The sequence below is a fragment of the Rhinoderma darwinii genome, chromosome 1 (genome assembly GCF_050947455.1).
Source record: "Rhinoderma darwinii isolate aRhiDar2 chromosome 1, aRhiDar2.hap1, whole genome shotgun sequence".
Taxonomy (NCBI): domain Eukaryota; kingdom Metazoa; phylum Chordata; class Amphibia; order Anura; family Rhinodermatidae; genus Rhinoderma; species Rhinoderma darwinii.
Window position 1 is genome coordinate 235,472,530 of NC_134687.1, and position 27,812 is coordinate 235,500,341.

General features: G+C 44.5%; 1 protein-coding gene across 4 annotated transcripts in view; it reads right to left on the reverse strand.

Moving 5' to 3' along the window:
* Window positions 1–4,674, reverse strand: part of FZR1 (fizzy and cell division cycle 20 related 1) — a 59,549-nt gene extending 54,875 nt beyond the window's left edge. For 3 of the 4 annotated variants that reach the window (XM_075862765.1, XM_075862775.1, XM_075862747.1), the window contains exon 1: window positions 4,527–4,674. The gene's annotated coding sequence lies outside the window, so the exon portion shown is untranslated. The remainder of the gene's footprint in view (window positions 1–4,526) is intronic. The other variant, XM_075862757.1, reaches the window with a different exon arrangement.
* Window positions 4,675–27,812: the final 23,138 nt, after the last annotated feature.

Sequence of the window (27,812 nt, forward strand, 5' to 3'; positions counted from 1 at the left end):
CTGATCCAATCACAGACACACGGATCCTTGAAAAACGGCAGTGAAAACAGTGATAGAAGTGTCCATGAGGCCTAACAAGAAAATGCTATTTAACACCATTGTAATTATGCCACTTTTCCTAACGGGGACGGGACGGGACGGACGGATGAAGAAACATAAAAGACGATCTCGCTCTATATATATGCGATGCCTCTTAGGGTATATTCACATGTAAAACGGCTTTAAAATACAGAGCTGTTTCCAAGGGAAAACAGCCTCTGACTTTCAGCCGTTTTTAAAACCGCAAACATTTGAGGCATTTTTTTGCGGCCGTTTTTGGAGCTGTTTTTCTATCGACACAATGAAAAATGGCTCAAGAATTGACATGCACTTCATTTTACGGGGCGTTTTTTTTTACGTCGGCACTTCAGAAGAAGTTTTTCCATATCGGGCAGGGTGGTCCTGAAGCCCAGGCTGTTGCTAACCGCCTTGGGCTTCAGGGCATCGATCGGAGACCACTAGCAGTGGTCTCCGATCACATCTAACCCCTGAGATGCGGCGGTCAATAGCTACCGCCACATCTGAATGGTTTTAGAGGGAGAGCGCTCCCTTACACCCCATTGGCACCCCGTGACGCAACTGCATGGTGCCGACGGTTTCTATAGCAGCCAGAGGCCCAACAAAGACCCCCAGGTCTGCCTCTAGTGAATGCCTGTTCAGATGGCTTTCAGTTTTACACTGACAGGCACAATACACGAATACAGAAGTGGGGCTTATTTACACAAACTCGGATGATAAAAACAGACGTTTTTCGCGTCCGAGTTGCACTCGCACAGGACCCGTTTTCACGGATCCCTCAGACTTGAGTCTATCGAGGGATCCATGAAAAAGGAAGAAAATAGGACATGTTCTATTCTTCAATGGACCGTTAAAACAACGGCCGTGTGAAGGGCCCCATTGAAATACATGTTTTAACGGGGACATATACAAGGTTCGTGTGAATAAGCCCGTATTGCAGTGTATTATAAAAGATCGCATATTGAAGTCCGATAGTGGGACTAAAAAAAGTCTAATAACGTTTGTAATACATACGTGAAGTTCCCCAAGTAAAAAAAAAAAAAATTAAAAAGCCACTTTTACCCCTCACAAAATACTTTATGGGAAAAAAAGGATAAAGTTACACATATTTGGTATCGCCGCATCTGTAATGACCCAAACTATAAAACGATTGCATTATTTAACCCGCATGGTGAACGCCGTAAAAAATAAAATGCAAAACAAATGGCAGAATTGCTGGGTTTTTTTCATCCTGCCTTTAAAAAAATTTGATAAAAAGTTGCATGTCCTTCAAAACGGTACCAATAAAAACTACAAGTCGTCACACAAAAAAAAAAGCCCTCAGGCCCCATGTACAGTGCCGTGCCCATAATCACGGGCCGCGATTGCAGGCACGGACGACCTCCGACAGCCGCCCGCATTCTCGGCCCGTGCTCCCATACAAAGTAAAACGCAGAAGATAGGACATGTCTTTTGCGGTACACGTCCGGGCTCTAGAAATGTTCGAGTAAATAAATTGGAAGGTGTCCGTGGACAATAGAAGTGAATGGGTCCGTAATTGCGGACCGTAATTACAGTCCGCAATTACGGACGATTTTTACGGTCATGTGCATGGGGCCTCATACAGCTATGTCAGCAGAAAAATTAAAAAAAGTAATGGCTAACAAAAACAAATAATTTGGAAAAAAAAGTGTTTACTGTGTAAAAGTAGTAAAACATAAAAAAAACCTATATAAATTTGGTATCGCCGCAATCATAACCACTCGCTGAATAAAGTTATTTTATTTATACCACACGGTAAATGGTGTAAATTTAAGGCCCTGTTCACACAGAGTTTTTTTGCCACGGTTATTGCCGTGGCAAAAACTGCCGAAATTGACTCCCATTAATTCCAATGGGGAGGTGGAGGAGTTTTTTTTCCCCGCGAGCGTAAAGAAGCAACATGCCCTACCTAAAGGCGTTTTCCGCCTCAAAAACCCCATTAAAATCAACGGGTGATGGAAATAAACGCTTTTTTTTTTTACACAATTTCTGACGCGGTTTTTAACACGTTTTTGGCAAAACCGCTAGCTCTTTGAATAAGACAATGGAAAAACTTAAAAAATTGCTTGGTCATGAAGGTTTAAAATAAAAAAAATAAATAAAAGCAGTATACTAACCATACCAAGCCCCAGCTGCTCCCATGGCGTCGCTGCCCCCTGGTTCCCTGCCGATCTCTGTAGCGGTAACACGCTGGAGCTGGGTGAACAGCGGGGACTAGGGAAAAGGCACCACGGGCGCTCCAGAGGATTAGTGGGGTCAGTATGCTGCTTTTTAATTTTACTTTAAATGATTATCCACACCTGAAGATTTTGCTGTGGATTTTAACTTCTCCATTGAACTCCGTTGGGAAGATCTGCCACAGATCTGGGCTCATTCCGCTGGTCAATTGCTGCACAGAACATTTCCACGGAATGTGGATAAGATTTGATAAAATCTCATCCACTTGACTGTTAGGGTATGTTCACACGAGGTCATTACGTCCGTAACTGACGGACGTATTTCGGCCGCTAGTCCCGGACCGAACGCAGTGCAGGGAGCCCTGTAAGGCCCTGTTCACACAGTTTTTTGAAGGCAGATTTTGACTTGCCTGCGGGGGAAAAAAAACGCAGCGAAAACCGCTTTCTCTGCCTCCCATTGAGTTCAAAGGAGGAACCACAGCAAAAAAAACAACAAAACCGACACTTTTTCACTAAAAACCGCCGCAGAAGAGAACGCCTCTGCCTCCTATTGAAATCAATAAGTGGCAGATTCGGATGTTTTTCACAGCGGACTCTGAAGCAGTTTCCGCATCAAAATCAGCGTAAAAAGACTCAGTGTGAACTGCTCCTAATACTGTACTGACAGATTACAATTGTAAACAAATACGAAAAATTTCCCAGGCATTTTAGCTGTGCATTCTGATTTTGATTTTTAAGCGCTCGTCGCTTCACCGATAAGAAAATAAATAAAGCAAAACACCAAGAATCCATATTGGGTGCATTCACATGTGGCAGATTTTGCAGCAGAAATTTCTGTGACTGAATAAAACTTGCAGAAATCCATGTGCACGTCGCCAGGACACCACCATACAAAGAACGGAACGGATTTTCAGTCAATTTCTGCAACAAAATCTGCAGCAGGTGAATCTACTCTTAGGGCTCGTCCACACGCTGCAGAATTGCTGCGTTTTTCCCGGAAACAAAGCGGCAGAATACAGTAGCAGCATAGTGGATGAGAGAAATCTCATCCACACGCTGCGTCAAATTTCCAAGCAGAAATTGACCTGCGGTGCGTGTATTTCGGCCTGCTGCAAATCAATTCCTTGCTGGGCCAGAATTGCTGCGTTTTTCAGGAGATGTCTCCATCTAACATTGTAAAAAACGCAGCAAAATACGCAACATTTTCTGCCGTAAAAAACGCAGGAAATGGTGCGTTTTGGTTGCAGCAATTCCGTTGTGTGTGGACAAGCCCTTATACTTGATGTTGGCATCGGAAGCAGAGAACCACACAGACCCATCAGAGGACCTAGAATTTCCATACATATGATGCTGGTGTGAGGCGCTGTTCACACTGACATTATGGCTTCCATTTTTACAAGAGCCATGATGGATATGACAGATCCGCTATGACCTCAACATACAAACTGACAGAAAACGGGCCAGGTATTTATACTGTATATAGGAACATACTATGCTATTCTGTCCATCAAAAAGCCCCAGAAACCTGACAGAAAACTAATGCAAGTGTGAACAGGCCACCAAGACTGCACCAGCGAAACGCTTCACCCGATTCTTCAGCCCCAAGAATAGAATAGGAGAATAAAAATTGTATTTTATTAAATTGGCCAAAAGTGAACCTGAAATCCATTCTATATAGATCCAGACTGTGATTCAGCTGGAACGTGACCCAAATCTACCCTGATCTTACCCATTCAGACAGCGCAGAGGGGTGGACAAGTACCGCAGACTGTAGGACCAGGTTGTGAGATTTTTTAGTGGCCAGCAAGAATCTCAGACGTCAATAGACAAAAAACAAAGCAGATTCCGGTGTCAATCCCTGGTCACTGCGATTTCCCCAGACCTGCCAAACGTCACTAATACAAGATGCCGGTGTACGGGGCCGTGACCGATATACATCATACTGGAAACGAATCTGGACACCGAGTGTGAGAGACACAACAGATGGCACAGGGAGCGCGGACATGATCACCGCCTCCGGACAGGCACATCCAGCACGATCGCCACTGGGAGAGACAGCAGGGCAGACATGACGGGACATGCGACGGGGGAGTAACCGATTATTAGCGGACGATCGGTTGTTCGGGGTCCGTATACTGTGCTTTATGCGCTGGGGCTTGTAAGAGGCCGGGAGAGGCAGTTAAACCACCACCTAAAACGGCTGACGGGTAACCTGCTGTGCCCTCTTTCCCATATAGATCACGCCCTCACCCAATTTTATTCCCCACTTGCCTGATCCCCGGTCTCCCAGCTTTCCGTTTACTCTGCGGTGCCAATATGGCGGCGCTGCTGTATCTGGTTCTCCCCTCCCCCTTTCAGATTTGGTCCCCGCATTGCACGTCGGGAAGTGCTCGCAACGTCACGGCTTTCGAATGAATACAGGAAAGGCAGGCACACGCGTCGCTGTGGAAACCAGACATGCGCAGAAAGCGGCCATTTAGATCTAACCTGTAGATCCAATTGGCTCGTGGATTGGGAGCTCTGGAGACGCGTTTATGTCATCACGTGCCCTGATTTCTCAATGTGACGTTTGGAAGATCAGGTTGCTGTCATTTAATAACCTATGAATTTTAACAAACCTTGCAAACTTTACTTTTAGGTTTCCACTTCCCCACCTACAGTCTGGCGTGTTTTCTGCCCTCTTGTTGTCCCCCATGCGCTTTGACGTTATGTCCGTAGTGACGACACATCAGATTACCGAGGTGGCCAATCTCTGTCTGTAGCAGCGACGTCACTTTGGATACTAGACACAACATCAGTGTGCATGAACGTTAAAAAAAAGATTGGTAGTGGACACACGAAGCGTGGCGGAGACGAGGAGTGGAATGGGTAGAATATGAATATTGCAGTTTCTTATTTTGCAAGCCTGTTTTCACCTAATGGACCAGGCCATTTCTTTAAAATCTAACTTTGGAATTCTTTTATTTTTTCAAGCGATTCTGAGATTGTTTTCTCGTGACACATTGGACTTTAAAGAGACTGTCACCAGATTATAAGTGCCCTATCTCCTACATAATCTGATCGGCGCTGGAATGTAGAAAACAGAAGTGGTTTTTATTTTGAAAAACGATCATTTTTGAGCAAGTTATGAGCAATTTTAGATTTCGTTTCTCAATAGACAACTGGGCGTGTTTTTACTTTTTACCAACTGGGCGTTGTACAGAGGAATGTATGACGCTGACCAATCAGTGACCAATCAGCCTCATACACTTCTCATTGTTCCATCCCAGCTTCTTTCACTGCACAATCACACTGGGCTGTGGATCATGCTGGGCTGGAACAATGAGAAGTGTATGACGCTGATTGGTCACTGATTGGTCAGCCTCATACACTTCTGTACAACACCCACTTGGTCAAAAGCAAAAACACGCCCAGTTGGTCTTTAACCCCTACCCGCACGAGGAAGTAACTGTACGTCGTTGAGGGAGGTTACTTCCCGCACGAGGACGTACAGTTACTGAATCGTTGCCGGTGTACACAGCCCGTGGCTGTGTGCGCCGGGAACCGGGATAGAAGCTGTCCCTGACACCTAACACTCCCGAGTCACCGGCAATGGACCCCGATTAGCGGTCCGATGCCGGCGATCGATGTGGTCGGTGGATTTGTACAGATCCACCGATCACATTGCTATAACGGTAAAAAGATTTTAAAACCGTTCCCGGGACTCATAGTTAAGTCCGGGAACGGTTACAAAGCTCCACCTACCTCCCCCCATGTTCCATGTGACCGGCAATGGACTGCTGCTATTGGTCCATTGCCGACTAGAGCTGTGATTGGTGGGTCTGTTCAGACCCACGAATCTCAGTGCACTTTTATCCAGGGAGGGGTTAAAAATGCCCCCACCCGAAAGCTAACACATGTCAGTCACCGGCAACGGACCCGTAAAAGCGGTCCAATGCCGGCGATTGATGTGATAGGTGGATCTGTACAGATACACCCATCCTCCATAAAAGTTAGGAAAAGTTTTGAAAAGTTTTCAAAACTGTTCCTGTACTCCCACCATCACTCCCCCATGTCCCTCCCCCTCCCCCATGTCCCTCCCCCCTCCCCCATGTCCCATGTGACCGGCAATGGACTGCTGCTATTGGTCCATTGCCGGAGAGAGCTGTGATTGGTGGGTCTGTTCAGACCCAACAATCACAGTGCGTTTTGTTGCAGGGCGGTTGAAAAATACAGGATACAGGCCCTGATCTCTTAGTTGGTGTTTAGTAGTTGGAGAGATCGGAGCCTGTATCGTGTAGTCAGTGAAAATAGAGAATAACCCCTAATTTTCACTTCCCCTGTTCCCCATCGCCTCCCAGTGTATAAGGGAGATATTTTTTCTCTTTTTTGATCACAAATAATAATTTGATTTAGTTCATAGGTAGTTGCTCGTCTACGTCAATTCGTCGCATCAGTTAGTCAGTGTCAGTCAGTGTCCGTTGTCAGTTAGTCTGCGTCAATCCGTTGTCAGCGTCAATCCATTACTGTCAGTCGCGTCACTTGTCAGTGTCAGTTAGTCAGCGTCAATCCATTACTGTCAGTCGCGTCACTTGTCAGTGTCAGTTAGTCAGCGTCAATCCATTACTGTCAGTCGTGTCACTTGTCAGTAAGTGTCAGTAAGTGTCAGTTAGTCAGTGTCAGTCAGTGTCCGCTGTCAGCGTCAATCCATTACTGTCAGTCGCATCACTTGTCAGTAAGTGTCAGTTAGTCAGCGTCAGATAGTCAGCGTCATGTTTTTCTGTTAATTCTATTTCTCCCCCTGAGGAGGTGAACACGCTACCTGAGTTTGTTCAGGACTTCGCTGATGTTTTCTCTAAGGAGGCCTCCGAAGTGTTACCTCCTCATAGAGAATACGATTGCGCTATCGATTTGGTACCTGGAGCTAAGCTCCCTAAGGGTAGGATATTTAATCTCTCTTGTCCCGAACTTGAAGCCATGAGAGAGTATATCCAGGAATGCCTGGCCAAGGGTTACATTCGTCCCTCTACTTCTCCGGTAGGTGCTGGCTTCTTCTTCGTAGGGAAGAAGGATGGTGGTTTTAGGCCATGCATTGACTACCGTAACTTGAATAAGGTCACTGTAAGGAACCAGTATCCCCTTCCTTTGATTCCTGATCTCTTTAATCAGGTTCAGGGGGCACAATAGTTCTCTAAGTTTGATCTACGGGGGGCGTATAACCTTATCCGCATCAAAGAGGGGGATGAGTGGAAGACTGCGTTTAACACGCCCGAAGGTCATTTCGAATACCTTGTCTTGCCCTTTGGGTTGTGTAATGCTCCCGCGGTCTTCCAGAATTTCATAAATGAGATTTTAAGGGATTACCTGGGGGTATTTCTTGTAGTGTACCTTGATGACATACTTGTGTTTTCCAAGGACTGGTCCTCCCACATTAAGCATGTCAGGAAGGTGCTCCAGGTCCTTCGGGAAAACAAACTGTTTGCGAAGACCGAAAAATGTGTGTTTGGGGTGCAGGAGATACCATTTTTGGGTCAAATCCTCACTCCTCATGAATCCTGCATGGACCCCGCCAAGGTCCAGGCTGTGGCGGAATGGGTCCAACCTGCCTCCCTGAAGGCGTTACAGTGTTTCTTGGGGTTCGCTAATTATTACATGAGATTTATTGCTAACTTCTCGGTCATCGCTAAGCCTCTTACGGGCCTCACTCGCAAGGGTGCTGATCTCCTTCGCTGGCCTCCTGAGGCTGTCCAGGCTTTTGAGGTCCTTAAGAAGTGCTTTATCTCGGCCCCTGTGTTGGTTCAGCCCAACCAAATGGAGCCATTTTTCGTGGAGGTTGACGCGTCCGAGGTGGGAGTGGGGGCTGTCTTGTCCCAGGGTACCAGGTCCCTCACCCATCTCCGTCCCTGTGCCTACTTCTCCAGGAAGTTTTCGCCCACTGAGAGTAACTATGATATTGGCAACCGCGAACTCTTAGCCATTAAATGGGCATTTGAGGAGTGGCACCACTTCCTGGAGGGGGCTAGGCACCAGGTAACGGTCCTTACCGACCACAAGAATCTGGTTTTCCTAGAATCGGCCCGGAGGCTAAACCCGAGACAAGCTCGATGGGCGTTATTTTTTACCAGATTCAATTTTTTGGTTACCTATAGGGCTGGGTCTAAAAATATTAAGGCTGGGGGGCGGAGCCTGACCGCGGAGAGTGATGGCAGCATAATCTTTCAGCTCCTCACACACATGGTCCGGGACCACTAGGGCAACAAGGCACGAACTAGAAAATGGTAAAAATGGGCAAGCCCGATAACAGAGAACACCCAGGGACGCTAAAAACTCCCAAAGGACAGGCAGATCTGGACAAATTCTTAAAAATGAAGCCGTCCCAGAAAACCAAAATGGCGCCGCCCGCGGCCATAGAGCCCAGACAAGAGGAAGAATCAGACGACGATAGTGATAGGGAGTCCGTCGCTGCCTCCTCCTCCTCACGCCAGGAGAGGGCTCCGATATCCCGAGCATACTTAAAGAAAACTATTCTACAAGCTTTAACACCTATGATGAAGGAGCTAGCTGATATCAAGGCGGATGTCCGCCATATTGGAAATCGGGTAGAGCACCTAGAGACTGTGGTCACAGACTCGGTCAGTTTCTGTGATTCACTAGGACACAAAGTACAACATCAAGAAGCTCAACTCAATAAAGTGATGACGCTTCTGGAGGATCAAGAAAACAGGAGCAGGAGGAAGAATGTAAGATTCAAAGGCATACCTGAATCAGTGGCTCCAGAGGCACTTCAGGCGGTGGCCAAGAAAATATTTGCAGAGCTGTTGGGCCAGGAACGTGCTTCCGCAATTGTTATTGAGCGGATCCACAGGGCACTCCGCCCTATACCGAGAACGTCGGAACCACCAAGAGATGTGATATGTGGCTTACTGAGCTTTGTGGATACCTCGGCCATTTTACAGGCCAACAGAACACGTGCGGACGTCGTGCTAGATGGCGCGAAAATCCAGCTCTTCCAGGACATCGCAGCCTCCACACTAGCAAAACGCAGAATGATGCGACCTCTTCTTCTTAAATTGCAGGACATGCGACTCACATATAATTGGATGTACCCCTTTGGCCTAGCCATACTGAAAAATGGTAAACGCCTCATCATTCACACGCCAGAGGACTTACAAGATACTTGGGAAAAGCTAGGAATCGCTCCTATAGAGATCCCTTCCTGGATGCCGGCTCACACGGACCTCCATTTGCCGAATCTACCGCAGATCACACTGTGGGCGACAGCGGGAAAGATGAGATCACCCTGATCTAAGAAGGGGCAAGTGAGAAATGAAGACGGAGACCTCGCCTGAGTATGGACTTCCATTCCTACCCCACATGGGCCTGGTATAAGCTATTTGCTCTCTGTATATTAGGCATGGGAACAGTGAGTATGTCATAACTGGTATATTGAGTTCCCTTAATGCGACATGTATATACTTTCCTTATATTGCATAGTGCCTTAAAAAGTAATACTGAGAATATGTATGTTGCTATAGTGGTCCTGGACCAGGTATCGGTTCAGGATTGATGGTTCTCTGTACCCCTGACTCTGAGAAGAGACATGGCACCTTTAATGTTATACGTGGTTTGTGTTGCATTATGATACTTGGTGCTGTGCCTTCTGTGAGATATGCACATTTGGATGCCCCAGGGCCTAAGGGTCGTGTACTCCCCCAGGGGGGATTGATCCTTGGTCTCTGGCTGCACTTCCTTTCATTGTTACCTCGATGTTTTCCCTTTTTATATAATCCCCTATGTTACCTCTACCTCCCACCCCGATTCCTACAAGATAGATGGAATATTGCCAAAGTTCACTAGGATGCCACGATACTCTAACACCTCATGGCGTTAACTAACATACTCACTTATAATGTTAGAGGCTTGAACTCCCCTAACAAACGAAATCAGGTCTTGACGCTACTTAAAAGGGAGAAAGCCTCTATAGCATTCTTACAAGAAACTCATTTTAAGGAGGGAAAGATACCTAGATTACCAACACATTATTTTAATAAGTGGTACCACTCTGGATCAAATAGCTCAGCAGCAAGAGGGGTGTCTATTGCGTTTCACAAAGACCTTCCGTTTACTCTAGTAGCACAACATAATACTGCTGATGTCAGAGCATTGTTTTTGAAGGGACATATATGTAACTCTATGTACACATTTGCAAATCTATATGCTCCGAATAAATCACAGACAGGATGGTTTGACAAGATATTAGACACTCTAACTATTTTCGCGGAGGGGCCTATAATTTTAGGTGGGGACCTGAATGTTACATTAAACCCTCTCCAGGACTCCTCTACTAACAGATCTGCCTTATCCTTTGCTGCACTTGGGAGAATTAAAAGGAAATTTCAGGGCCTACAATTGGCAGATGCCTGGAGAGTGTTACACCCCTCGACTCGTGATTTTACATTTTACTCCTTAACGCATAGGTCACATCAGAGACTCGACTATCTTTTCATTCATGAAAGTTTAATTTCAGCTCTAAAATCAGCTCAGATAGGTCCAATGACGGTTTCGGATCACTCACCGGTTAGCATAATTTTGCCTCTAGCGGGAATACCCATTAGAGAATGGTCATGGCGACTAAACGATACTCTCCTGGATGGAGAGACACATATAACCTATTTAACAGAACAGTTGAAATTCTATTTCGATACTAACACATCTCCGGATGTCACGGCCACATGTACATGGGAAGCACACAAAGCCTACATAAGGGGTCTCTTGGTCTCCATGGGTTCTAAAGTCAAAAAAGAAAGATCAAAACAAATTAGTTCCTTATTGACCCGAATTGCTGCACTAGAAAAGATTCACAAAAAATCAGCAGCCCAGGGCGCTCAGATGGAATTGCATACCCTGAGAGTGCAACTAAAAGATTTACTCAACCTGAAACTTGCCAAAAATTTGATGCACTATAGACAGAAAATATATGCACATGGAGACAAAGGAGGTAGACTTATGACGGCTCTCATTAAAAAACGAAAAGAAAAATCTTTTATTACAAAAATCAGGGGAGCAGATGGAACAATACACACCTCCACGTCCGATATAGCCTAAGAATTCAGGTCCTTCTACTCCTCCCTCTATAATATCAAGGAAGATGGAACTAAAACCCAACCTGGTCAGGAGGAGGCACGAATATTAGATTTTTTGGGGTCTCTCCAGTTGCCTACCCTTTCAGCTGAAGAGGCCGACACACTCTTGCGCCCTATCACGGTGGAGGAGGTGAGGAATGTAATTTCCTCCTTTCCGCCAGGCAAAAGCCCGGGTCCGGATGGCTTCCCTCTCATCTATTACCAAAAATTCCTAGACCTCTTGTTGCCGCACCTAACTCACATGTGTAACGCACTATTAGAAGGCACCCCCTTTTCGAAACAATCCTTGGAAGCATTCATTACTATTATACCGAAGGAGGGGAAGGATGCCTCCCTCTGTGCTAGCTACAGGCCGATATCCCTATTGAATGTCGACCTGAAGATATGGGCCAAATTTTTGGCGCTGCGTGTGGGGGCTTTATTACCCAAACTTGTAAATCCTGACCAGATGGGGTTTGTGCGGGGAAGAGAGGGAAGACATAATGCGATGAGACTGATAAATTCGATACACTACGCTAAATATTCTAAACTGCCTTTGATACTTATGGGGACTGATGCTGAGAAAGCGTTCGATAGGGTAGCCTGGGATTTCATGAAACATGTGCTAGCTAAATTTCTATTTCCACCTCAATTTATAACGGCAATCTTCTCACTCTATACAGAACCACATGCACGAGTACGGGTTAATGGGGTCCTGTCTCCGTCCTTCTCCATCACAAATGGTACTAGACAGGGATGCCCGCTGTCCCCCACTCTCTTTGTTTTGACCTTGGAGACCCTTCTGCAAAAAATCAGATCAGATTCTCTCATAAGAGGGATACAAATAGGCAACCATACACACTTAGTGGCGGCTTTTGCAGATGACATTCTACTTATGGTCACTAACCCGCAACAAGCGCTGTCAAGGCTACAACATATCTTTGCAGAATATGGGGGGGTCTCCAATTTCAAGATCAATTACAGCAAATCTGAAATACTCAACATCTCTGGCACAAGATCTGCAACGAGACTCACCCTTCCTATGGCCTTCCCACTGTATCACGTATCTTGGGGTCCAAATCCCGAGTCAACTGCAAGATCTATATAAGCTCAACTACCAACCGCTATTAAAGAAATTATCCACACAACTCACTGCTTATCACATTCCCTTCATGTCATGGATGGGTAGGAAAAACCTTTTACAGACATACATACTCCCTATACTCTTGTATGTAATGACCATGGTCCCTATATACCTGCCTAAGTCCTTCTTTACTCTAGTGAGGCGTATGTTTTCCTCCTTCTTGTGGAACCAACGCAGGCCCCGCTTGTCTTATAAATCAATGTCGCAAAAAAAAGATAGAGGCGGCTTGGGATTACCGGACGTGGAGGTGTATTATAGGGCAATTCATTTACAGAGCTGGTTGGACCTGATCTCGCCTGGGGAGATGGCCTGGTGTGTAGCGCCTGAGACAGCACCCCTGGGAAGGGAATCTATACGACTGTTGTGGCTAGCAGACCAAGGGGACTTAAAATCACTTAGTAACCCCTTGCTGAAGGGAACACTCTTGGTCTGGAGATCACACAGAGCCAGGAACACACCCCCCTTGATGTCCTCGCCGATTATGCCTGCCTCCCTGTTGCCTTACACTATGGAGCATGGGGACCCCCCACCAGATGACATATGGAGTTTACTACGTAAAACTACCATTTCAGATTTATTAGAAAACAATACGGTCCCCTCACCGGCTAAAATTAGATTGCTGGTATCGCCAAACTCACTCAACTTTCTCCAACTGACCCATATACAACATATTTGCACGAAATTCCTCTCTTCTCAGAAAGGCAACAGGGACCTAGGCGACTTAGAGAAACTACTCCTCACTAAGCCAGTGACTAAATGCAAACTATCTAGATTATATCCGATGTTACTGAGCATGAACTCACCTGACACCCCCACCTTTATATTGTCCTGGGAAATGGAGTTAAACAAGAAGTTCACGGATCAGGAACAGAAATGGATTTTGAGACACTCTCATGGGTTCTCTAGGTGTGTCAAGCTCCAGGAGAACCACTATAAATTGCTAACAAGGTGGTACAAGACGCCGGAACGCTTGTACCATTTGGGCCTATCAACCTCCAGAATGTGCTGGCGATGTCGGGGGGAAGTAGGAACACTGTCCCACATCTGGTGGTATTGCCCGCTGGTCACAGACTTCTGGAAGGAAGTATCCCTAGAGATAAACAGAATTTGTGGTTCTAAGATTCACCTCTCCATAGAACTCATAGCTCTGGCGCTGCCCTCGCAGTCCTTTAAACCCACTAAAGCGCAGCTAGCAACCCACTTAATAGCGGCAGCTAAATATTTAATCTCCCTCTGCTGGCTCCAGACGGCACCTCCAGCCAAAACACAATGGCTGGATAGAGTACATCAAATATGTAGTTTGGAGGATCTGACCAGTTGGCAAGACCACACTCACACACATTTTTCAAACATTTGGGAACCATGGATAAGATACAAAACTGGTGTACATTGAATGATGACGCACACATCTCCTCCTAAAATGTGGCTCCTAGTGAATATTCTAGCTTTAACTAAATCGGACAGGGTATACTTGATAACTGACTGCATAATGCACAACCTTACAACCCACCCCCTCCCCCCCCCCTTATTTCTGTTTCCCCTCCCTGATGTGCCCTCGAATTGTATTTATATGAATATGTACTGCCATATATCCGAAAGGTTTGTTATGAGACAATGTACAGCTGTTCAAAGCGATTAATCTTGTGATGTATGTAATACCCATGTTGCACATGGGCACAGTTATTTTTCTATTTCTTTCTGTATGTATTGTTTGTTTTTGAAAATAAAAAAACAGATTTGAAAAAAAATAAAATAAATAAAAATAAAAATATTAAGGCTGATGCACTGTCGCGTAGCTTCATGGCCAGCCCTCCTTCGGAGGAAGATCCTGATTGTATTTTGCCTCCAGGTATAATCATTTCCTCTATTGAGTCTGATTTAGTCTCTGAAATTGCTGCTGATCAAGGTTCAGCTCCCGGGAACTTTCCTGAGAACAAGCTGTTTGTTCCCCTGCAATTCCGGCTAAGGGTACTTAGGGAAAATCATGACTCCGCACTATCTGGTCATCCAGGCATCCTGGGTACCAAGCACCTCATTGCCAGAAACTATTGGTGGCCTGGGTTGCCTAAAGACATTAAGGCCTACGTCGCCGCTTGTGAGGTTTGTGCTAGGTCCAAGACAACCAGGTCCCGACCAGCGGGCTTACTACGTTCTTTGCCCATTCCCCAGAGACCTTGGACCCATATCTCCATGGATTTTATCACCGATTTGCCTCCATCTTAAGGCAAGTCGGTGGTGTGGGTTGTAGTAGACCGCTTCAGTAAGATGTGCCACTTTGTGCCCCTCAAAAAACTACCCAATGCTAAGACGTTAGCTACCTTGTTTGTCAAACACATCCTGCGTCTCCATGGGCTCCCTGTCAATATTGTTTCTGACAGAGGGGTACAACTTGTTTCTTTGTTTTGGAGAGCCTTCTGTAAAAAGTTGGAGATTGATCTGTCCTTCTCCTCTGCTTTCCATCCTGAAACTAATGGCCAAACCGAGAGGACTAATCAGTCTCTAGAACAATATTTAAAGTGTTTTATCTCTGACTGTCAATATGATTGGGTCTCATTCATTCCCCTCGCCGAATTTTCCCTTAATAACCGGGTCAGTAACTCGTCAGGGATCTCCCCGTTTTTCTGGAATTTTGGGTTTAATCCACGGTTCTCCTCCGTTTCACCTGGCAGTTCCAACAATCCCGAGGTAGAGGTCGTTCATCGGGAACTGTGCACAGTCTGGGCCCAGGTTCAGAAGAACCTAGAGGCGTCCCAGAGCATACAAAAGACTCAGGCAGATAGAAGACGTTCTGCTAACCCCTTGTTTATGGTCGGGGATCTGGTGTGGCTATCGTCAAAGAACTTGCGCCTTAAAGTCCCGTCCAAGAAGTTTGCTCCCCGGTTTATAGGGCCGTACAAGGTCATTGAAGTCCTCAATCCTGTCTCCTTCCGACTGGAGTTGCCCCCATCTTTTCGAGTACACGATGTGTTTCATGCCTCCCTCCTTAAACGCTGCTCCCCGTCCTTGGCTCCCTCAAGGAAACCTCCTGTCCCCGTTCTCACCCCTGAGGGGGTAGAATTCGAGGTGGCCAAGATTGTGGACAGCAAGATGGTCCAAGGCTCCCTCCAGTACTTGGTCCATTGGAGAGGATACGGGCCTGAGGAGAGGACTTGGGTACCCGCCCGGGATGTTCACGCTGGGGTATTGGTCAGGAGATTCCACCGTCGTTTCCCCAATAAACCAGGTCCATCTAGAAAGGGTCCGGTGGCCCCTCATAAAAGGGGGGGGGTACTGTTAAGGATCTGCCAGGCACAGCTTCTGTATCCACGCCCATAGGTAATCAGTCTGCACCTGCTTCTATGTCTGTGAGACTGACTTCATCTTCCACCACTCAGGATGGCAGGCTTAGGAGTGGGAGAGCCTATCACAGCCTGGCCAGATGGAGCTAGCTCCCACCCTCTGTCTATTTATACCTGCCTTTCCTGTTCCTCCTTGCTTGTGATTCTTCTCTGTTGGTTTCCTGGCCCTGCTGCAGCTTCTTGAACTACTTGTCCCTGCTTCGTATTGACCCTGGCTTACTGACTACTCTTCTGCTCTGCGTTTGGTACCTCGTACACTCCTGGTTTGACTCGGCTTGTTCACTACTCTCCTGCTCTACGTTTGGCACCTCGTACTCTCCTGGTTTGACTTGGCTCGTTTATTACTCTTGTTGCTCACGGTGTTGCCGTGGGCAACTGCCCCGTTTCCCTTTGTTCTGTGTTTCCTTGTCTGTTGTCTGTCGTGCACTTATTGAGTGTAGGGACCGTCGCCCAGTTGTACCCCGTCGCCTAGGGCGGGTCGTTGCAAGTAGGCAGGGACTGAGTGGCGGGTAGATTAGGGCTCACTTGTCTGTTTCCCTATCCCGGTCATTACAATGGCACCCGAAAACCTTTCCAGCAAAAGCTGTGCTTCAAATGGTTCTCCTTCCCTTCTGAGCCCTGCCGTGGGTCTAAACAGCAGTTTATTACCACTTATGGGGTATTGCCGTAATCGGGAGAAATTGCTTTATAAATGTTGGGGTGTTTTTTCTTCTTTATTCCTTGTAAAAATGAAAAAATTCTATGTTTTTTCAGAAAAAAAAGTAGATTTTCATCTTCACAGACTAATTCCACTAAATTCTGCAAAAAAACTGTGGGGACAAAATGCTAACTATACCGCTAGAAAAATTGCTTGAGGGGTATAGTTTCCAGAATGGGGTCACTTTTGGGGGTTTCCACTGTTTTGGTCCCTCCAGGGCATTGCAAACATGACATGGCATCAAAAACTATTCTATCAAAATCAGCGCTCCAAAATCCAAAAGGCGCTCTTTTGCTTCTGAGCCTCGCTGTGAGTCCAAACAGCAGTTTATTACCACATATGGGGTATTGCCGTAATCGGGAGAAATTGCTTTATAAATGTTGGGGTGATTTTACTTCTTTATTTCTTGTAAAAATGAACAAATTATATGTTTTTTCAGAAAAAAAGTAGATTTTCATCTTCACAGACTAATTCCACTAAATTCTGCAAAAAAACTGTTGGGATGAAATGCTAGCTAACCCCTTTAAAAATTCCTTGAGGGGTGTAGTTTCCAAAATAGGGTCACTTTTGTGGGGTTTCCACTGGTTTGGCACCACAAGACCTCTTCAAACCTGACATGGTGCCTAACATATATTCTAAAAAAAAAAGGAGGCCCTAAAATCCAGTAGGTGCTCCTTTGCTTCTGAGGCCTCAGTTCATTAGCGCTCTAGAGCCACATGTGGGATATTTCTAAAAACTGCAGAATCTGGGCAATAAATATTGAGTTGCATTTCTTGGGTAAAACCTTCTGTGTTACATTCAAAAATGTATTACAAATGAATTTCGGGAAAAAAATAAAAATTTGTAAATTTCACCTGTACTTTGCTTTAATTCCTGTGAAACGCCTAAAGGGTTAAACTTTCTGAATGCTGTTTTGAATACTTTGAGGGGTGCCGTTTTCAAAATGGGGCATTTTATTGGCACTTTCTAATATATAAGGCCCTCAAAGCCGCTTCAGAACTAAACTGGTCACTGAAAAAATAGGCTTTTGAAATTTTCGTGAAAATGTGAGAAATTGCTGCTAAAGTTCTAAGCCTTGTAACGTCCCGGAAAAATAAAAGGACGTTCAAAAAATTATGCAAACATAAAGTAGACATATGGGAAATGTTAACTAGTAACTATTTTGTGTAGTATTATTATCTGTTTTACAAGTAGATAAAACTGCTAATTTTTACAAATTTTCTGTAAATTTTGGTGTTTTTCACAAATAAATATTGACTTTATCAACCACATTTTTTCACTAACTTAAAGTACAATATGTCACGAGAAAACATTCTCAGAATCGCTTGGATAGGTAGAAGCATTCCGGAGTTATTACCACATAAAGTGATACATGTCAGATTTTAAAAAATCATCTGTGTCCACAAGGCCAAAACAAGCTGTGTCCTAAAGGGGTTAAGAAACTAAATCTAAAATTGCACATAACTTGCTCAAAAATGATAGTTTTTCAAAATAAAAAGCACTGCTGTTATCTACATTACAGCGCCGATCAGATTATGTAGCAGATAGGGCACTTAAGTAGACCATAGGCCACTTAAGTAGACCATAGGCCCTGGGCTGTTACCCAAACTTGAGCCCCCCTTCTCTACCCCATCACCGTATCTATTGTTAACACCACCTTTTTGTGCGAGCATTAACAAATGGGTGTTACTATTCCCCTTGTCACAGGGCTGTGTCCCTACATACTGACAGTCTCCAACCATCGCTGACAGTATCACACTGTGCAGAGACACATCCACCTGACAAGGGGAATGGTAATATGCATTTGTCTATCAGTCTTGGACGGCACAAAGTGTTTATGTGAAATACAAGAATTTCCTATAACAAACATGTCAGGAGAGGTGACAGATTCTCTATAAATCTAGTGACTCACAGGTGACTACTTCTCAGATACTAGCAGTTTTTTTCCTATTTTCTTCTCCATCCGGTCCAGAATTCATGACGACTTCTCCCGGCCACGACCCTTTTCTGCAATTTGCCACTCAGAAGTCTTCGGCTCCTCACTTTTCCAACATTTCCACACCTGTAGACTAAGATAGAATTATCATGGTGCCACACACTGTGCCCCTGAATAAAATTGTACCAAACACTGTAAAGTAAAGCACCACATACACACAGCCCCTGTAGATAGCGTCACACACAGCCCCCCTGTAGATAGCTCCATACACAGCCCCCTGTAGATAGCGCCACACACATCCCCTGTAGATAGCGCCAGTCACCCCCCTTGTATATAGTGCCACCCACCCTTGTATATAGTGCCACACAGCGCTCCCCCTTGTATATAGTGCCACACAGCGCTCCACCTTGTATATAGTGCCACACAGCGCTCCCCCATGTATATAGTGCCACACAGCACCCCCCCTTGTATATAGTGCCACACAGTGCTCCCCCTTGTATATAGTGCCACACAGTGCTCCTCGTTGTATATAGTGCCACACAGCGCTCCCCCTTGTATATAGTGCCACACAGCGCCCCCCCCCCCTTGTATATCGTGCCACACAGCGCTCCCCCTTGTATATAGTGCCACACAGTGCTCCTCGTTGTATATAGTGCCACACAGCGCTCCCCCTTGTATATAGTGCCACACAGCTCTCCCCCTTTGTATATATTGACACACAGCGCTCCCCCTTGTATATAGTGCCACACAGCTCTCCCCCCCTTTGTATATAGTGCCACACAGCGCTCCCCCTTGTATATAGTGCCACACAGCGCTCCCCCTTGTATATAGTGCCACACAGTGCTCCCCCTTGTATATAGTGCCACACAGCGCCCCCCCTTGCATATAGTGCCATACAGCGCTCCCCCTTGTATATAGTGCCACACAGTGCTCCTCATTGTATATAGTGCCACACAGCGCTCCCCCTTGTATATAGTGCCACACAGCACTCCCCCCTTTGTATATAGTGCCATACAGCGCTCCCCCTTGTATATAGTTCCCCACAGCGCTTCTCCCTTGTATATAGTTCCCCACAGCGCTTCTCCCCCTTTTTTTTAGTGACACACAGCGCTCCCCCCAAGTATATAGTGCCACACAGAGCTTCCCCCCTTGTATAGTGTCACTCAGCACTCCCCCTTGTATACAGTGTCACACAGGGCCCCCCCCCTTGCATACAGTGCCACACATCGCTCACCCCCTGCTACACCGGAACCCCCCTCCAAAAAAAAAATATATATATATATAATTAAAAAAAAATATTGTACTTACCTTGCCCTGTTCCCGCGACGGATAAAGCGCTACACATCCTCCAGGCGGGCCGCATGTGCAGACCAGCGTGATGCAGTGACGTCATCAAGGTGACCTGCGCAGGGATTCTTCCCAGCGCCTTATAGGCTGCAGGCCTAACGTGGCCTGCAACCTATGGCATTCATTTGTATCTGTGTTCTGAGGACGCAGATACAAGTGAATGTGGCTGTCGCTAGCACCACGGACTCCGGGGTCAGCCTCATACACTGATCCCGTCAGTCCCGCTAACGGATATAGGATACAAAGCAGCTGTATCTCAAAAAGTAAAAATATTTTTTAATAAAATGTAATTACAAAGTTGCACCAAACACACATTTTGATAAAAAAAATAATCTAATAACTACTGAGAGCTCTATGGGGCGGGGGAGTTATACTGCAAGGGGGTCTAACCATCTGACTGCAGGCAGAGGGCTCTAGGAATAATCCCCCATCCCCCATAGGGTCCTCAGTAGTTACTATACTGCAAGGGGGGGGGGGGGGTTGAGCGTCTACCTGACTGAAGAGAGCTCTATGGGGGGAAACTATTATCCCACCCATAGAGCCAGCTGCAGTTAGTTAGATGGTTAGACCCCCCCCCCTTACTGCATAATCCCCCACCTAGCGTCGGCCAATGACTTTAACCCGTTAGTGACCACCAATACGCCTTTTAACGGCGGCCACTAACGGGCTTTATTCTGATGGATATGCCTTTTTAGGGCACTGCATCAGGATAAAGTAAACAGAGCAGGGAGCGTCAAATCTCCCTGCTCTCAGCTGCTAGAGGCAGCTGAGGGCTGGGAACGTCCCTGCTCTGCCGGGTGAGATCGATATTAGTATCGATCTCACCCGTTTAACCCATCCGATGCGGTGCACAATAGCGAGCACCGCATCTGAGTGGTTTTGGAGAAAGCGAGGGAGCTCCCTCTCTCCCCCACCGACACCCGGCGATACGATCGCCGAGTGTCTGTGTCTCTAATGGCAGCCGGGGGCCTAATAAAGGCCCCCAGGTCTGCCATTAATGAATGCCTGCTAGATCATGCCGGAGGCATGACCTAGCAGATGCCTGTCCGTTTTAAACGGACAGGCAGTAATACACTGCAATACAAAAGTATTGCAGTGTATTATAATAGCGATCGCAGAATCGCATATTATTGTCCCCTAGTGGGACTAGTAAAAAAGTAAAAAAAAAGTTTATTAAAGTTAATTAAAAAAAAAAATTTGAAAAAAAATGAAAAACCCAGCTTTTCCCCTTACAAAATGCGTTACTATTAAAAAAACAAAATAAAGATAAAAAGTTACACATATTTGGTATCGCCGCGTCCGTAACGACCCCGACTATAAATATATTACATTATTTAACCCGCACGGTGAACGCCGTAAAAAATGGAATAAAAAACTATGGAAAAATTGCTGTTTTCTGTGAATCCTGACTTTAAAAAAAATTGATAAAAAGTGATCAAAAAGTCGCATCTACTCCAAAATGGTACCAATAAAAACTTCCCGCAAAAAAAAAGCCCTCACACAACCGCATCGGCAAAAAAATAAAAACGTTACGGCTCTTCAAATATGGAGACACAAAAACAAATAATTTTGAAAAAAAAGTGTTTTTACTGTGTAAAAGTAGTAAAACATACAAAAACTATACAAATTTGGTATCGTTGCAATCGTAACAACCCGCTGAATAAAGTTATTGTGTTATTTATATCACACGGTAAACGGCGTAGATTTAAGACGCGAAAAAGAGTGGCGAAATTTCAGTTTTTTTTCTATTCCCCCCCAAAAAAAAGTTAATAAAAGTTAATCAATAAATAATATGTCCCCCAAAATGGTGGTATTAAAAAATACAACTTGTCCCGCAAAAAACAAGACCTTATACAGCTATGTCGACGCAAAAATAAAAAGGTTATAGCTCTTGGAATGCGACGATGGAAAAACGTAAAAAATGGCTTGGTCATTAAGGTTTAAAATAGGCTGGTCATTAAGGGGTTAATGTTAGTAAGGCAGGAGGATAAACCGGCAGCCAGTACCACTTACCTCACCGACGGTGACCGCCCTGCTCTTCTCTTCCAGCTTTGTGACAGGGTCGCTGTTCTGTTACTCAATGGCGGCGCCCACAGAGAGGCGAGTCCTAAACACTAGCAGACGTGCTTAACGCCTGCTACCTACCACTATCCCGGCCAATTTCCTGCTCCTTCTCCCCATCTCTGCAGCGACAGTTAGCAGCGCTAGCGCGCTGAATAGTTTTATAAGACTATGTGCGGTTCGGGCTGCCTTGGGCCCCCTGGGAGCCTCGGGCCCCGGGCGGTCGCCCAAACCGTCCATATAATAATCCGCCACTGGATACATTCAGTGTTTATTTGTGAAAAATACCAAAATTTATAGAAAATTTGCAAAAATAAGCATTTTTCTAAATTTAAACGTATCTGCTTGTAAAACAGATAGTAATACCACATAAAATAGTTACTAGTTTACATTTCCCATATGTCTACTTTAGATTGGGATCATTTTTTGAGCATTCTTTTATTTTTCCAGGGCTCAGAAGGGAAGGAGCACCATTTGGCTTTTGGAGCTCAAGTTTTGCTGGAATGTTTGTCGGGTGCCATGTCACATTTGCAAAGACCCTAAGGAACCAAATCAGTGTAAACCACCCAAAAGTGACCCCATTTGCGAAACTACACCGCTGAAAGAATTTATTGAGGGGTATAGTGAGCATTTTGACCCCACAGGTTTTTTGCTGAATTTAGTGGAATTAGGCCGTGAAAATTAAAATCTACGTTTTTTCGAATAAAATGTAGTTTTAGCTCAGACTTTTCAATTTTCACAATAGATAAAGGAGAAAAAAGTACCCCAACATTTGTAAAGCAAACTCTTTTGAGCACGGCAATACTCCATATGTGGTGATAAACTTCTGTTTGGACCCACGGCAGGGCTTAGAAGGGCAGGAGCACCATTTGGCTTTTGGAGCTCAAGATTTGCTGGAATGGTTTGTTGCACCGTGTCACATTTGCAAAGCTCCTATGGGACCAAATCAGTGGAAACCACCCAAAAGTGACCCTATTTGGGAAACTACACCCTTGAAGGAATTTATCTAGGGGTATAGTGAGCATTTTGACCCCACAGTTTTTTTCGCTGAATTTAGTGGAATTATGCTGTGAAATTGAAAATTACTTTTTTTCTGATAAAATATGGAAATGTAAAATTTTTACAAGGAATAAAGGAGAAAAAGCAGCCTAATATTTGAAAAGCAATTTCTGCCGATTATGGCAATACCCCATATGGGGTCATAAACTGCTGTTTGGACAAACGGCAGGGCTCAGGAAGGTAGGAGCGCTATTTGGTGTGCAGACTTTGCTGGCTTTGTTTTTGGGCGCCATGTTGAATTTGCAAAACCCTAAGGTACCAGAGTACAGTGGTAGCCCCCAAGAAGTGACCCCATTTTAGAAACTACACCCTTCAAGGCATTTATCATTTGACTGGACATATGACAGGGCTCAGAAGTGAAGAGCACCATGCGCATTTGAGGTCTATTTTGGTGATTTTCACACCATTGGCCCACAATTGCAGGTCTCTGAGGTCAAATAGTAAATTGGAAACGACACCCCCTAAGGCATTTTAAGGGGTGTAGTGAGCATTTTGACCCCACAGGTGTTTTTTCATGCAGATGGTGCAAAGTGAAAATTGCAATTTTCCGCTGATATGCCATTTTAGTGCACATATGTTGTGCCACCGAAGACAAATACCTCATAAAATTTTAAGCGGGTTCTCCCGGGTATGGCGATGCCATATATGTGGACGCAAACTGCTGTTTGGGCACGCTATAGAGTTCAGAATGGAGGGAGCGCGATTTGGCTTTTGGAGCGCAGATTTTGCTTGGTAGTTGTTCTGTTTGGGGTTTTGCTGATATTTCAGTTTAGAATGTGGGGACATATGTAAGCTGTGCGGAGAACATCGGGGTATAATAATGGGGTAAATAAATAATAATTCACAGATGTGTGGCCAGTGTCGCACTGATAAATGGTGCCCGATCTTATGCGCTTTTGTGTCGCTATATTCTGAGCCAGAAATTTTTTATTTTTTCTCAACCGGAGCTATGTGAGGGCTTATTTGTTGCGAGACAATCTGTAGTTTTCATTGGTACCATTTTGGAGTACATGCGATTTTTTGATCACTTTTTGTTCAATTTTTTGGCAAGCAATGTGACCAAAAACAAGCAATTCTGACAATGTTTTTTATTCTTTTTTTTTACAGCGTTCACGTGGGCTATAAATGACAATTTTACTTTATTCTGCGGGTCGATACGATTATGGAAATACCAAATGTATTTCGTTTTTTAAGGTTTTGCATAACTTTACATTTATCTACATTAAACTTCATTTGCCAAGTGGACGCCCAAACACTTAGTTTGTTTAAATCTGCCTGCAATTCACAAACATCTTCCATAGTCTGAACTATATTGCATAGCTTGGTGTCATCTACAAAAATAGACATAGTGCTATTAATCCCATCCTCTATATCATTAATAAATAAGTTGAATAATAGTGGTTCCAGCACTGAACCCTGGGGTACACAACTTATAACCGGTTACCATTCAGAGTAGGAATCATTGACCACAACACTCTGGATACGGTCCTTGAGCCAATTCGCAATCCAATTACAAACTATACTTTCTAAACCTATAGTCCTTAATTTACCCATTAGATGTCTATGGGGGACAGTGTCAAATGCCTTTGCAAAGTCCAAAAACACTATATCCACAGCGGCCCCTCTGTCTAGGCTTCTGCTTACCTCTTCATAAAAACAAATCAGGTTGGTTTGACAGCTTCTGTCCTTTGTAAAACCGTGCTGGCTGTCACTTATAATACTATTTATTGTCACATAATTCTGTATGTAGTCCCTCAATAGCCCCTCAAACATTTTCCCCACAATTGATGTTAAGCTTACTGGTCTATAATTACCCGGCGAAGACCTAGAGCCCTTTTTGAAAATAGGCACCACATTTGCCCTGTGCCAGTCCCTTGGCACTATACCAGTCATGAGAGACTCTCTAAATATTATGAAGAGGAGGACAGAAATAACTGAACTAAGCTCCTTAAGAACTCTAGGGTGTAAGTCCTTAACAACAACGACGTATTATTACGTTGGATGTCGTTAAGGGGTTAAACCCAAATGCATAGATTTTTGATTCTCTGAATAGTTCTCAGCCTTTAACCACTTAGTGACCAGCCTATTTTAGGCCTTAATGACCAAGCATTTTTTTTTTCCGCTTTTCCATCGTTGCATTTAAAGAGCTATAACTTTTTTATTTTTCCGTCAACTAAGCTGTATAACGACTTTTTTTTGTGTGGGATTAGTTGTATTATTTAATGGCACCATTTTGGGGTACATATAATTTTTTTATTAACTTTTATTAACTTTTTTTGGGGGGGGGAATAGAAAAAAAAAGCAATTCCGCCATTATGCGTTTCAAATTTACGCTATTCACCATGTGGCGTAAATAACATGTTACCTTTATTCTATGGGTCAGTACGATTACGACGATGCCACATATGTATAGGTTGTTCATGTATTATTACTTTTGCACAATAAAAACTAGAAACACATTTGAACTAAAATTATTTGTTTTCGCTTCGTCGCTTTTCAAGAGCCATAACTTTTTTATTTTTCTGTCAATATAGTGATATGTGGGTTTGTTTTTGCGGGACGAGACATAGTTTTCATTGGCACTTCTTTGCGGTACATGGGACTTATTGATTAACTTTTATTATTACTTTTTTGGGTGGCAATGGAAAAAAATAGCAATTCCGCCATCGTTTTTTGCGGTTTTTTTTTACGGCGTTCAACTTGCGGTTTAAATTACATGTTAACTTTATTGTTTGAGTTATTACGGTCGCGGCGATACTATATATGTGTACTTTTATTTCTTTTTTTACACTTTTACTAAATAAAACCACATTTTAATGGAAAAAATGTTTTTTTTTTTTTTTTTTTACTGTAATCTTTATTAATAATTTTTATTTAACATTTTTTACTTATTTTTTCAGTCCCACTAGGGAACTTCACTATGCGATCTTTTTATTGCAGACATAATGCTTTGGTATACTTAGTATACCAGATCATTATTGCCTGTCATTGTAAAACTATTAGGACGTGCCTCTGGCGGTTTAAGTAGGGATTTGTTTTTTTTCTCGCCTCTGCTTTCCGGCGAATCCAACTGAAGATCTGCACCACAATTTGGAGTGGTCTTTCAGTCGGAATTCCCTGCGGGTTCTTGGTCGGATATGCTGCGGATGAAGCTCCTGACGCACAGTTTGCGTGCGGATGTTAATTCCAGAGGAGGTTTGGAACTCTGTAGTTATGGAGTCAGCAGAGTTGATGACTTTTAGGCACTATGCGCCTCAGCACTCCGTGACCCCGCTCTGTAACTTTACGAGGTCTGCGAGTTGCTGGGTTTCCTAAACCCTTCCACTTTGTAATAATATCACTCACAGTTGATCGTGGAATATCTTGGAAAGAAGAAATTGAATGAACTGACTTGTTGCACCGGTGTCATCCTATTACAGGACCACGCTGGAATTGAGTGAGCTCTTTAGAATGACCCATTCATTTATAAATGTTTGTAAAGGCGACTACATGGCTGGGTGCTGGATTTTATACACTTGTGACAATGGGACTGAATGATACATTAAGACAGGGGTCTCAATCCCGCGGGCCGCATGCGGAGCCGAGTCCGAGGCAGAGCGCTAGTATAGGCTCTGCTCCGGGACCCTGTGGAATTCCCTGACATCGCTGTCCATATATGGACAGTGTTGTCAGGGTCTTCCCCAGAGCGGAGTCCCGGACAGAGCGGTAGTATAGGCTCCACATATGGACAGCGATGTCTAGGGCTTCCCCAGAGCTGGACAGTGATGTCAGGAGCACACCTGAAGTCCCTGTAGGAGCGCTACTACCAGGCAGAGTGCTAGAAGCGGCTCTGCTCCAGGACTCCAGCTCTTGGCAAACCCCTGACATCACTGTCCATATATGGATACTGATGTCAGTGGCTTCCCGAGAGTTCCGGAGCAGAGCTTATTATAGTGCTCCGCTCTGGGACACCGGCTCTGGGGTTGCCCCTGACATCACTGTGTATGGACAGAGTTTTTGCATATGAAAACTCTACTGATGTCTTGTCTTGAAATATATTTATACATCGCTGGTGTTTCAATTCTTGTGAGATTATTCTCAGATCCTCAAAAAAAACTTCTATACATATACTTCTACATGAAGTTCTCCTCTTTTTCATCTACATATTATAATCTATTGTAGATATTGTTGTTATTATTATGGTCTCTTCTTATACTCCTGACAGTCTTTCCATCAAGTTGAGTTCCACTTGTACATTGACTAATATATTTTTTATATCTCCTTACTAAGGATTGTTAGATATTCTACCATTGAGATGGATATTGATATGAATTTTATTGACAGTAGATTATTGTTATCTCTTATTACAATCTATTTTCCTAAAAAAAAATAAATCTGTCTTTTCCACTGTCTTTTGTCTTTCAAGTCCACCGATACTTACAGTGACTTTCTTTCTCTCTCTCTACTTGGTGTTCCTGGGATAGATATCTTTGTTATACTCATAATATGATCGTACCCCAAGATCTAAGTTCACTGACATGCGCAGTGAACTGTTTTTCATACTTGTCTATCTAGCGTAATCTCCTTCCATTGCGCAGGCGCGAAATCTAGTTTCCGATTGGCCGGGTAGTATCATATCGGGATTGGAGCATTTTTCTGTCAATCATTTTCACCACAGGAGCGATAGCGAGTCCCTCATTTCCTGGACGTTAGCTGTACTTGATTGGGGCATATGTTTTCGTTTAGGGGCCATTCTTATGAGGATCATCGTGATTGGTAGCATCAGTTTAGATGACGTCAGAAGTGAGGTCATAAGTCTCAGCCGCATTCGCTGCCATTAGCCCCATTTTCCCCTGAGGATGCCACTTCGGTGGTGAAGCATGTTGGGGGGGCTT